Source organism: Syzygium oleosum, unplaced genomic scaffold, assembly GCF_021117445.2.
Source record: "Syzygium oleosum isolate NSW1041296 unplaced genomic scaffold, Sole_v2.1 Sole_v2.40, whole genome shotgun sequence".
NCBI lineage: Eukaryota > Viridiplantae > Streptophyta > Magnoliopsida > Myrtales > Myrtaceae > Syzygium > Syzygium oleosum.
In genome coordinates, this window is record NW_026607524.1 from 2,531,204 (window position 1) to 2,544,187 (window position 12,984).

A 12,984-nucleotide genomic window follows, 5' to 3' on the forward strand; every position below is an offset into this window, starting at 1 on the left:
TGGTTAAAAAATTAGTTAATAATAAATTTATTACAACTATATCAATTTGGGATTTTTTGTGGTATTAACCCTTGAGGAAATAAACAAGCATTATTATCATAATAATATTATATACTGCCTAGCGACGTGTTCTTGCCACTCGCCCACATTAACAAAAAACAAAAAAGTACACGACAAGGTGAATCCATATGCAACACACTTTGTTTCATAAGTGCACAATCCACTATAATTATATAGTATTACTCACATTGGTAAAGTCGAAAAAAGACTATAGCTACATTGAGGTCAATAGTAATTAGTGACCCTTTTAGAAAATTAAAACTGCGGGTGAATAGCCTTCACCCTTTCCTCCTACCGCGGCCGCTCGGCCATCATCCACTGTGGCGGCGCCGCCGTTCTACGGCTCATGTGGGATATACATCGAATCGAAATCTAAGATTTCTTCAAATGAGGGAAGAAGAAAGAAGAAAGAAGAAAGAAGAAAGAGAGAGCTGGTTTAGAATCATAGGCTCCAAAAGTATATTCGGTATATGGTGGTTTAGGAAAAGGTAAGCTTCACCACATTGTATCTCCCAAGCTTGGCTGGTCCACCATCATGTCCATTTCGAAAATCGATTTGCCCTGGGAGGCCATGAGCCGCGAGGAAGGCGACCCGCTGTTGCTCGGGCCGGGCGGGTTCGGACCGTGGTTAGATAGGGTCGCGTTCGCTGGACCCGGAGGTGCACCACCTCGGCCTTGGCCAGGGGCGAGCTGGCTGGAGCATGTCGATCCGCTGCTTGGAGAGACGATATGGCCCCAACGCAGCCGTAGACCGGGTCCCGTACTCGGGCATTGGCTTCATAGACCATGCTGCTCACGGCGTCTCCGCGCTGGTGCACCGGTAGGTCCTGGAAAGTTTCTCTTGCACAAGTGAGTCAATGATCACACGTACACGGTGATGCATGACTATGCATTATAGAGCTTAATTAATTTGAGTCAACTTTATGACTAAATGAATTTAACGTTCTTTTGGAATTGCTTGAGGAACTAGTACATCTCATACAAACATCAAGAAAAATCAAAATTAAATGACTTGAGATGGAACATATTCTCTTAAGACATTCTTCAAAGTTTAAACCCAAAAGAAGATGATGGGAATATAAATTTAAAGAAGTATTTCTTTAATTTTTCGAAAAACTAATCTAAACTTCGAATTTTTTTTTATAAAAGTAACACTTGTATCAAATTCCATGGACAACTACAGATTAAATCTACAGCATAGACTTAGATCAAAATTGGTTTTTTTCTTTTGTAATTTTTTCCTCTGTTTCTTGTCGACAAAATCGAGGATTTTATGAACCGTGGGAGTTCAAATTTTGCCGACAGTGGGCGCACGGCATTATGTCGGGAACTTCTCGAGTAATTGGTGGAAATCATTTGTCCTCATACCAATTAAATAATCTTCACTGTTGTAGTTCTCCTAATTTACGAAAGTAAAGCATATTAAATTGAACTCGTGACGACGCAGATCGATAAGCCGGATTTCCATATCTTGTTATTATATATAAGAGACTATTTATGCGTGGCCCACACCACGTGTAAGTGGCTACTGAAAAGTTACTCTCTTCGGAATTTTCCATGTTCGCAAATCAAATGGGACCCCAGAGAAAAATCTAGAAGTGGAATGTCCAATTTTCTTGCGAGAGAATGCTATTGTTTTTGGTTGGAAACAGCTTCACGTGATCCAATAAAAATGGTGAAAACGTAGAAAAAGGGTAGGATCTAGAAACCAAATCTGAATATTTTACTGGCGTATGTGTGTGGACCGACCCTTTTTCTACGTTCTCTTTTGTGCTTTGGTTTTTTCTCTCTCGAAGGGCACTTGTCCTAGCAACAAACTGTCAAAAAGGTGAGGGTTAACAATGAATGGGACATCAAAGATGAAGACATGTAGTCCTGAAACTTCTTTTGATGTACCTGCTTTGTCATGATGTGTGTATGGCTTTAGGCGTTTTTCAAAAAAGCTATCCCCAACAAGATAAAGAAAATTGGGTTTTCTTTCCCCTTTTTCTTTTCTTTTGATTAGTATGCAGGAATTTTCAGAGTAGACCGAGAACAGAATTGCTGCCCGGTAAATTTTGTAAGATCACTATCAATTACTCTGAAAATTTAAATTATTAAATGAATGTGAGATCTAATAATTAAATATTATAATACTTCTTTTTACACGTAAGTTGGTCTTGGACTTTGTACAATACGGTAAGCAAATAAGGGGTCTAGAGCGGGACCTTTTCTTCCGATACCGTGTAAAATTTTGTGAGACTACTTCCAATTATCTTAAAAACTTTAAACTGTTAGATGAACATGCGATTTGACTATAGAGTGTGAAATCATGTTTTTCAAAAAAAAAAAAATCGAACAGTGGGAAAAGAATTGAGATTAAAGTTGTATCTAGAGAGAGAGATGACTTTGAACCCTTTATCAAAATGACGCGAGCGAGATGATTATATCTAAACATTTGTTGAAAAAGGTTGATGCGAGTGGCATCAAATGTGCTCATGTGGACCTTGGTACGGAAGCTGGCAATGAAGTAGAATGTCCCTAAGTTTACTAGTTAAGCAATGTCAGAGACATTTTAATAAGAAAGTTCACCCAACTTGTATTATTTATTGAGTGTTAAGATAATTCTTTTGACACGTATGTTTGAACAAGTCACGCTCTGTAAATAGGATGGCACATAAAGTAGCTCTTATTGTTAATTTATGGGGTTCATATTTTGCACCATATGAACGCAGTCTTCTTCTACCTAATAACTTAAATTTTCAAATTGGACATTCTGAAATGATATCATAACCTGATTTTTGCTTGTGAAACTCCATGTTCATCGATTTCACATTGTTGGTCTATGGGGTTTATTTTTCCTTACATGAATATAGTTTTCTCTCACTTAATGGCCTAAACTTTTAATTTCAACATTCAAATAGTACATGTGTTCAAGCGCTATATAGTTTTCTGTCTCGTCTGTTGTGTCTGTAGAAACTTGTTATCCTATCCACCTAGCTGATGGACTTTAGTGAGCCTACCATATGTCTCTACTAGCTCCTATTTTTTTTTTATAGGTATAGATTAAATCTCTCAAGTTATAAGAGTCAAATCAATCCCTTTCATGTCTAAATCTTTTAACACGGGGGAGACAAAACTAAACCTTGGGAGAATTATATAGAAAAACAAAATTATTTGGTTTACGATCATTGGTTATCTCTCCACAAACCGCGTATTACCACCATAAAATATAAGGAGAAAAGTGGACCATAAGGAGAAAAAGTTAGTGAAAGGACCTAAAGCATGTAACTAATCCTCATGACAAGCAATGCAAGAAGCAAAGAACTATACTAATAGCTCAACGCTTCACGCGAACCTTCTGCTTAAAGAAATCTAAGATACATCAACGATTGTATGGAACAAGTAGCACATGATCTTATAGAGATGAGGTGCATAACCTATCACTTTATGTAAACTTGGTGAAGTCAGAGAGTTTGAGTGGAGTGGGGAAAAGAGAAAAAACAGGGGGGGAGGGGATGAACCTGTAACATCTTGTTGACATTGCTGGCGCCGAAGACCTTGTGGACGTTGGCGAACTTGTGGGGCTCGTCAGCCGGGAAGTAAGGGGCGAACACGCAGTCCTGCGCGCACCTCCTCCGCAGCAGCTTGCACGCCGCACACGGCGACGGCGTCCCCTGCTTCCTTCCCCCGCCGCTCTCCTTCATTCCTCCTCTTCTCTGGTCTGAGTGTGCGCTCAGCTTTGCTTGCTTGGTTCTGCCTCTATGCGTGTGTGTGAATGGGGTTGATATGTTTTGCCTTTTAGGCTCAGTCAAAGTAGCAAAGACAACAGGAAGTTCAAGGAAACAAAGAAAGGGAAAAAGGGTAGGGGGCGAGGTGTAGAGGGAGCTTGAAGGAGGGAGGTGGGATTTATATGTATATATAGGAAGGATCACCTGAGCAATGCCCCACTCACCTCCTCTCAAGTAATACAAAAGAAGAGCAAAGGATGAGTGCGCAGCAGGGAGAATTTTGTGTCGAGGGCGACATCAGGGCACAGCCGTGACACCTTTTGACAATTTTTCTTTAGCGATATAATGACTTTTCCCTCTCCTTTGTTGATGTTTTGTCCCACACTTTGGATTTTTTTTTCCCTTTTTCTTTTTGTTTTTCTCTTTTTTATTCTTTTCGCGATTGACTGGGGAACGGCGGGCGCGGCCGAAGGAAGAGAAGGAGAGAGAGAGAGAGAGAGAGAGAGAGAGAGAGATGGTCGAGGTGATTCGACGACCGTGGCCGATCTAGAGAGAGAGAGAGAGAGAGATGGTCGAGGTGATTCGACGACCGTGGCCGATCTTGCGTGAGGAGACTCTCATCTAGTTGAGGCGGAGGTTGTGCAACGATGGATAGATCGATCCCGCCCCCTATCCCTCTATTCTATCTCGATATCTTAACTTGACATGTGTCAATTCGTACCTATTAAATACGAAAGACGAAAAATATTAAGTAAGCACACTCCCCTCGCCCCATGTTTCTCTATATTATAATAAAATTACTGATACTAATCCAAAAATATCAAAAATTTTCGCAAAATCTCGATACCTTTAACTATATGGAGGGTACCAACTCTTCGATAGCTCATGTGGTCGTTAGTTATGATTATAAATGAATTGTTATTTGGAAAAGGGGTTTGATTGCGAGGATCTCTTTCTATGATAAATTTTTAATGAGCAAGTTTTCTATATTAATTTGGTATGACCAAGACATATGACATCCCCCTCTCAATTTTAGTTTCTCCTTTTCATTTGCCCTTTTTATTTCCAGAGTTTTGTAGATTATTGCTATTAGTTGTTAGAATATGTTTAATTTTGATAATTACGAACGTTGACTAATTGGTACTCGAATGGCTAGCCAATGGATGAGTAAATATAGAGAGTTGGAGAATCTCATAAAGTGAAGGCTTCATAGCCTTAGACTAGTACTATCGAATCTTAGCGCCTCCTCCTTTAGCTATTCTTATGATTTTTCCAATCAAAAGGCTCGTTTTTACTATTGCTCTAATATGCTTATATTTTGGATCTAAGCTTGTCCTTAAAATGTTTCGTATGACTTCTAGGTCGTTAAAACACGGGGGTATTTCCTAGGGTGAGGAAAGAAAAATTATCCCCCAACTTGTGGGGCAGAGCGGGGCGTGCGGACATCGGTACGTTAAAATAAAGAATGTATCCGTAGAGTCCGCCGCCACTACATAGCAAATAGACAGATTGCAGAGGCTCCCAATATGGATTTTGTTTTAAATTGAAACAAATAACACTACAAATGACTGAATCCGTACCTTCTCTCTCTCTCTCTCTCTCTAGTGGTGTTTAGGGTAGATTTTTCACGGGAGAATTGTTCAAAAAGTCCTAAGCCTATTGTACGACCAACAATTACTCCTAAGCTTTCCGATTTGACCAATGTAGCCTTAAATTTTTTGCAATTTTTTTTAAGTAATCTATCTAGCTAATTTAAGCCAAAAATAGTTGACATGGCGTCTAGTTAGCACGAACCATACTACAACTGACAATTTGACGTGTCCGACAGGGCTCAAAACGACGTTGTTTTGAGATTTTTTAAAGTTCTTTTATTTTTCCTTTTCTTTTCTTTTGTTCTTTTTTCATTCCATTTTCCTAGATTTCTAATCGATAGGGTCGCCCGAGCCAGGCGATGGCTGGCGAGTCATAGGCGAGGGTCGCCGGTCATCACTGAGACCTTGGCGACTCGGCTAGCTAAAAATCTGAGAAGATGAAGAAAAAAAATGAAAAGAAAGGAAAGAAAACAAAAAAATAAAAAAAAATTGAAATTTTTTCTTGGAAAAATGTCATTTTGAGCCCCAACAGACACGTTAGATTCTTGGTCATGCCACGTAAGACGGCCAGCTTCCATGTCAATGAATGAATTAAGGGTCATATAATAGGTTTAGGACATTTTATACATTTTCCCCTATTTTTCATTAGTGTGTTTGAGGTTTTGTAATCTTTTGCTTAAAACCCACAAATTAGATCTTACGACAACGACCACAAAGATAGAAAGAGGCCTTGAGTGTGTAAGGATAGTAGCTAATTGTTGTTTGAGTGGCTATTGCCTGATCATGAAAATTATCCAAAAATTCATAAATGTGCTGCACTTTTGCCGAATCTGTCATAAACATTTTAATTATGTCAATTGAATTTTAAACATTTTTACGTTTTGCAATTATGTCCATCCTACCAATTTTGGCCGGAAATCACTGATGTGACGCCATTGACCGTCCTATGTGATAGGTTTGCTTGGACGTTGACAACTTTTAATAATATTTTAATTTTTTAAATTTCTAAATTTTTTCTTTTCTTCTATTTTCCTTCTTTACTTTTTCTTTTTTTTTTTTTCCTTTTCTCTTCTTTCTTTATTTTTTTATTTTTTCCTCCGCCGGCCATTGTCGGGCCTCATTGATGGCTGATGACAAGAAGGAATATAGATGAAAACAAAAAAAGGGAAAAATAAAAAAAATTAATAAAAAAATCGAAAAAAATATTAAAATATTATTAAAAATTGTTCACATTAACGTCGGCCGTATCACGTACGACGGCTGGCATCCATGTCAGTAATTTCCAGCCAAAATCAGTCAGATGAACTCATTTGGTAAAATGTGAAAAGTCTTAGGACTAAATTGACACAATTGAATTGGCATAAGTGCAGTTGATATAGGACTTTTTGGACGATTTTTCCTTGCCCGATGAAAATGGAATCATCAAAACTCTTCTTTATATGTCCAGCCCTATTAGTTGTCGCAAAGAACCTCAATCTAAGGTTGTTTCCTTCCTCAGTCAAGAGAGAGAGATGATGCAAAGTAGAGCCGAGAGCGATAGTCAAGGCGATGCTGAGGGTACAGACGGCGCTCGGACGCAAACGACGATCACGGGTGGTAGTGATGGGATGGTGGGAAGATAAGGGGTTGTGGGCGATTGGGGTTTATCAAAGGACGACAAATTGGTCTTTTCGGTCATGCGAACTTGTCCGATGATGCAAAGATGCATCTATAACATATGGATGAAAAGTGATGAATACTCTGTTTTTTTCGTGGAAAATAAATGATTTGGAAAATATTTTCTTAAAATTTGACGTTTATATCGCTAACAAAAATAAACGAATGAAAAGTTTTTTCACTGCCCACGAAATTATTTAGACGTAAATTATTGTCGATAATGAAAATATTTTTCAGTGATTAATTATTTCAAGCGATACAATCAATTATTTAAAAAAAAACATTTTACAAATCACTCACTTTCCGCAAAATAAAAAAAGCCCAAATTGTTGTAGAGCAGAGCCGAGAACAGTCGTCGAGGCGGTGTTGAGAATGCGTACAATGCTTGGAGGCAGATGAAGATAGCGGGTGGTACTGATGGGGTGGTGGGAAGATAAGGGGTTGTGAGCGATTGGGGTTTCCTTAAAGGAGAACTAATTGGTCTTTTCAATAACGTGAATTCGCCCGAGGATGCGAAGATGCATTTGTAAAAGGAGAGGATATGAAGTGATAAAATTATTAAAGGTACAGCTGTTTCACGGAAAATGAATAATTTAAAAAATATTTTTCAAAAAATAATCGCTTGAATCACTTACAAAAATTAACAAACGAAAAATATTTTTATCATCCACGAAATTATTTAGATATAAATTGTTACCGACAATAAAAATATTATTAATTGGCTAATTATTTCAAAAGATACAAGCAATTCTTTTTCGGAAAATATTTTCTAAATAATTTATTTTCACGAAACAAACGGAGCCTAAAATTAAGATGGGTTATATGTATTTTGCCCTTTTGTTTTATGAGTTTCGTGACAACTTCCTTCTATCACGTCTTTGATAGATAGGTTTCCAGTGTGGACATCACCCATATATATATGTATATATATTAAAGGCTGATGATATTTATACTTGTAAGCAATCGGTCACAAGGTTAGTTGGAGAAATTCTCCAAACAGGGTGGGAGGAAAATAGGCTAAATATTTCAAAAAAAATGCATGAACTTATACTTGTTGAACAAAACTATCCTTCCTTTTCAAAAACTAATATACATTTGCGGTAAAAATGACTCAGTTCAAAAGCCCTAACTCTTTCAAATTTTGTGCTGCTTTTTTTTTTTGTCTCCTTTTCTTATTATATTGAAATGGATCAAGTGTTTGATTTAGAAAACTCAAAAATGGTATCATTTGGTTCAAAAGAAGTGGCCTTGTGTTGCATTGCCGACGTTTATATAGTACACCTCAGCGCCGTTAACCACATCAAATGCCATATCATCTAGTATGGATGGAAAACTCAAAGGTTCGTACTTGTGCTCCTCAAGTGAAACTTCGTACATTTTTGTAGGACCGTAAAAAATTGAGAATATTTATGTCATGAAGGCATAAATTTATGCGTTTTTCTAAATATTTGGCCGAGAAGAAGATGACCCTTGTTGGTGATGTTTATACTTTTCATCTCTGTACCTTTCAATGGTCTGAAATATAGGGCTTTACATCATTATGCAACAGAAATGGAGCGGAAATTAAAGGAGGCGCACGTATAATTAATTTTTTTTTCCTCTCCTTTTTGCTTGGACCTATGTCACGCCACGCAAAAGCATGCATGCGGGATTTATTAGATCACGTACAATAATTTTATACTTTAAGGATTGAAAAAAAAAAGGGAATTTAACATCATCATTAGTTGTTAGAAAAAGGAAAATTAATGTTTTTAAGAAAAGGGGATGTCCAGGGGACAAACCACCTCATAATGATGAGGTGCTCAATGGCATGGGTCTTGGGATCCAAATCAATAATCATTGTCTGAGTCAACCCTCACCTGCGTTTTGGTCAATCAGTGTGCTTCCCTCCCTTGCAACAGTGAAATCGATTAGCTCTCCCCACTCGTTCAAAAGACCTAACAGCCTCTCATGATGATGGCAAGGAATTGGCAAAGATCGAAAAGGTGATGAAGGGAAAAAATAAACAAATAAGTGAAAGGAAAGCTCATCTGTCGGGTGAGTCATATATATATATAGACAAACACACATCTATATTAAAAGGGTCGTGTTAACAAGTTCTTTGAATACATTTATGCATAACAAAGATGTATTTTCGTGTTGCATAAAAACTTCATTTTAAAATGACAAGCTCTTTATTTTAATATTTTTAACCATTCACTAAACTTGTCAACAAAATCGTTGTTAAAAATGTTGCGATGGCCTGGCTTAGATTTGTGTGGACCAACCTTTATCTTCAAATGGTGACCTTCTTGCTGCCGGGAATCCTGCGAACATGTGAATTGAGTTCAACCCTTTATATGAGTCCAACTTCGAGCTAGGATTGATAGATGTCTGTGATAGTTGAGTGCTTGCTAGGGCATTAGGAAAGTCGGTATGGATGATGAGCATTATGATATGGTTATGGATGTCGAGCTGAGATGGAGAATTGTCAAATTACATCTCGAGTTTGAATTCATGAATAAAACCCGATTCGAAGCCCAACCACGTGATTTAAATTCGGAAAGTCTTGATTGGTACTTTTGGTTAACTGTACCTATGAAACAATAACAAATCCTTGTTGGAGTTGGATTCTCAGTTTGAGTCGGCTAAAGGGATTTTCTATTTTGGATAATGATGTGGGCAAAGTCCCACATTGGACAACTAAGGATATATTCTGGGACTTATAATAGGTTGGGTTTTATCCCGGCAAGCTACATTTTCGGTACAAGCTTCCCCTCCTTGTGGTAATGCATCAACAAGGTATCAGAGTCACTCTTTTGACGCCCACCTTCTGGCACTTTATCCTTGAGGTTGCGGTCCCTTGGTGGTGGCTCGAGGCTTCGTCCTCGGGGCTATTCTACAATGTCGCAGAATCTTGAAGGAAGGGCAAATGATGTAGGCAAAGTTCCTCGTCGAGCAACTAAGGAAATATTCTAGGGCTTATAATGATTTGAGTTCCTTATCTCGACAAACTAGTTTTTTAGGATGAGTTCTTCCACCACGGTGGCAACGTATTAACATGGTATCAGAGCCACTCCTTGGATGCCCACTTTCTAGCACTTTAACCTCGAGATAGCAGTCCTTTGGTAATGGCCCAAGGCTACATCCTTGGGGCCGTTCTGTGAGGTCGCAGAATCCTGAAGAGTGGAAGGATGATGTTGGCAAAGTCCCACATTGAGCAAGTAAGGAGATATTCTAAGGCTTATAATGGGTTAGCTTCCCTATCCTGGCAAGCTAGCTTTTCGAGATGAGTATCCACCCCTTGTAACGCATCAAATACGGAGGTGGATTTTGGGTTTAGCACATTGAACCAAATGAGAAAAGTGTTAGTGTTTTCTCTCCTCGAGTTTTTTGAGGAAGTTCTCTATGAGATAATACTTGTAGGTTTTGCTTTGGGTGTAATTTAAAATTGCGAAACACTTGAACAATTGTAACTCTATAATTTTTCGGATTCATAGTGAGTTTTTCTTTTGTGCAGTTGGCTCTCACGGTGAATTAGATACTGAAATTCGAATCAAATCATGTGAAACTTTGGCGTTCCTCGTTGATTTTTTTGTTAGCTTCCACGTTATTTCACAATGATTTCCATTACTTTATACCAATTTTTTCCATGGAACTAACTGGCAAAAAGGGAATGAAGGACAAATATTAATACTAGTTTCCATCTACGTCATCATCGGCAGCAATGGGACTGTAGTGACGAAGCTCCAAGTCCTCAATAGTTAGCCCCTCTCTCATAGTTATTTCAAATTTTTTATATTTTCCCATTCAAGTTGCTACATTATTTTCACTATTTTAACCACCGCAATCCATTCCAATGCTGACCAAACACACATGTAATGAATTGCATCCGATTTGCCATGTCGGTGATTTTTGGAGAAAATGAATCGGAAGGACAACATTGAAATTTCTTGCAAATGTTCATAACTAAATCGGCAAAATTAAAAACTCTATGACTAAATTAACATCCGTACAATAAGTTTAGGATCGATCGGGCAATTTTCCCGATTAGTTCGATGTCGAAGCAAATTAGCGGAACTTAAGAACCACATTATTCCACACTAAATCATACTTATAAAGCATGTGTGCATCATGTCATTAACCTAAAAACTTGGCACTTCCATGATCTCCCATGATCGTGTGACAAGCCGTGGGATTGGACTCAATCCCCTTTAATTAGCCGACACCATAATTCGAGAATGAGAATTTTGACCCTTTTCAAATTTGACAAGCTCAAAGTCAAATTTGGCCGAGGTGTGACCACAAGGAGTCTAAAAGACAATGCAATCGAATACGAGCATGCATGTGTAGCTCATGTGCAGCTCATGTGCAAATATCGACATGATTTAGCAGGTCAATTAGGTGAAGAGCAATCATGCAAATACTTTCACAATTTTTTTATTTTCTAATTATTTTAGACAATACCTAATTTTAATCCCCCCCCCGTCGGTCAAAATTGTCGAATAAAAGAGAGAGAGAAAAAGGATGGAAGGTAATTGGCGAGTTCAATGATTTTTCTAGCGGTTGTGGTACGGTTGTAATGATGGGATTGCGAGAATAGTCAACGCCACTCGACACAGTTTCTACCGTTAGGTCTTTCGGTTGGTAAGGAAAAAGAAGGGTGGGAAAGCATGAGGCTCCTACCTCTCTTTTTTTTTTTTTTTTTTATATTAATTATTTATTTTTGCAAAAAAAATGAATATTTTAGTAAATCAAAGTTCAAAGTGAGGGCGACCCACCCGACATGCTTTAATTTTTTTTTTTTGGTGATTTCTATATTCATTTTTGTTATAATTATTATAAAATTATTAATATTTTGGCCCCAAAGGAGACCCAACCTGTTGGGAGTTTGCGGTTTCTTCGTCCCTACACAGAGCGATGCTTTTCCAACATGACCAGACGCTTTCTGGATATATAAAATCATTATGTACAGTTTAGTTTTTATTTATTTATTATAGATTCGTCGTAGATACACCGGCTGAGTAAAATATTGCTTATAAGGGTTTTACTTTCTTCGGTGGAGCCGTTGGTTAAGCCGTTGATACAAGTAGTTAAACTTTTAGGATCCCTGTATTACATGGAACATGAATGATTTAGAAAATAATTTCTTAAAATTGATCGCTTGTATTACTTATAAAAATAAATAAACGACAAATAGTTTCATCTTTACAAGAATGTTTATATATAAATTGTTGTCGGTATTTTTTATTAACTAATTATTTTAAGCGATACAAATAATCATTTTTCGAAAAATGTTTTCCAAAACGTGGATTTTTTCGTAAAAAAAAAAAAATGGACCCTAACAACTTCCTATCTTTCGAAATTAGCGGTTGTGGATGTGATTTGGGTAAAAGGCCATTTGCACAACTTGAGTGACGGCAATCCCACCCTTTAGTAGCGTCACACAAGCAACGACCGCTTTAGGGATCACGTTCTAAGGATTGTGGATCCTCTCAATTTACTTGTTTAAAAAATGCCACATGAAAAGTGCAAATCTGATGGTTAATGTTGACCAATATCATCAAATATTCACAAATATGAATTCAACCGACTTGACGTTTTTATCTTGTGGCTCGAGTTTTACCTAAAATTTGAGCAAGAATCGACTCAAGTTGACATACAGAGGATGTCGAAGTTTGATTATGGGTCGGACGACCGACAAAAGGTTCGGAAAGTTGAGGAGCTATGGCGGGCTTGAATGTCGCTGGCCAGACATCCGATCTGGAAGATCTCCTCCACATTGGTTTAGGATGTTAGGCCACTATGGTCGGACGTCCGGAGGCGTTGTTTTCTTTGTGTTTTAGTGAAAATTTACGTTCTAAGAGCACAGTTTGGCCTATTTTGAGATGGAACACAATCACAATTGACACGAGTTTCCTCTTAGGGTTTTCTAGCAAAATTTGGTGAGAGAAGTAGAAGAGCTTGTGAGAATTTGTGTACTCGGA

At 37.9% G+C, this 12,984-nt stretch overlaps 1 pseudogene; it reads right to left on the minus strand.

Moving 5' to 3' along the window:
- Nucleotides 1–221: 221 nt before the first annotated feature.
- LOC130135996 (LOB domain-containing protein 4-like) lies at nucleotides 222–3,909 on the minus strand (annotated as a pseudogene).
- Between the last annotated feature and the right edge of the window lie 9,075 nt (nucleotides 3,910–12,984).